This window comes from Parus major, chromosome Z (genome assembly GCF_001522545.3).
Source record: "Parus major isolate Abel chromosome Z, Parus_major1.1, whole genome shotgun sequence".
Classification (NCBI taxonomy): domain Eukaryota; kingdom Metazoa; phylum Chordata; class Aves; order Passeriformes; family Paridae; genus Parus; species Parus major.
In genome coordinates this window covers 496024-496824 of record NC_031799.1, presented here as the reverse complement: position 1 = coordinate 496824, position 801 = coordinate 496024, and positions in this window count along the sequence as shown.

The window sequence follows — 801 nt, the reverse complement described above, 5'->3', positions numbered from 1 at the left end:
CCGTCCGTCCGTCCGTCATGTTTATACAAGAAAATCAGGGACAAACACACCAATTTCCATGCCAAGCATGCAATATTCTAATAAAACTTTTTAAGCTTTTGCAGATCCTCTAGCTTTTGTTTTTCCTTTTGACCATGAGCATCTACAAATCCTGGGTGCTCTCTTCACCTTAGGGGGGAACACCATATCCCTCATCTTTGCCCATCATTTGCCTACACCTTTTTCCTTTATCCTGCTGCCTTCTCCTTGCTCTCTTCAGTGAATTTGGAGAAAAAGAGGAGCCACGGAGGAAGGGGATGAAAAACAGGTAAATCTTCTGTCCCCAGGTCATGATCTCTTCTTACACTGTGTGGTGAGACAGCAGCAGTATAAAGTGAAATAACTTGTCACGCACTAGTGAACATACTGATTCAACTGGTAAATATACAAGTAATAAAAAAGTAGAAATAAATGATTATTTTTTGAGTTCAAAATGATTTATGGTGTCGATAACGTACTGCAGAAGGTGGTGGGCTGCAAGGTGGGCAATGCCCTTCGGGAAGCATCTTGCACCCCTTAGGTCCAGAGGGCCCGAGTGTCGAAGTTCTGGGGGTTCCCACGGGTGGAGATGGAAAGGACAGACCGCAGTGCCATGTGAGTCGGGTACCGCAGCATAAAAGGGGTCAGCACCCGTGAGCCCCCCTCCCGAAACGCCCGCCAGTTCCCCACGTGGGGCTGCATGTCCCCTGTGCCACTCGGGGTGTCAGCGCTGGGGACTCCCTGTGTGTCCCACAATCCCCCCCACATGTCCCCTGTGCCACT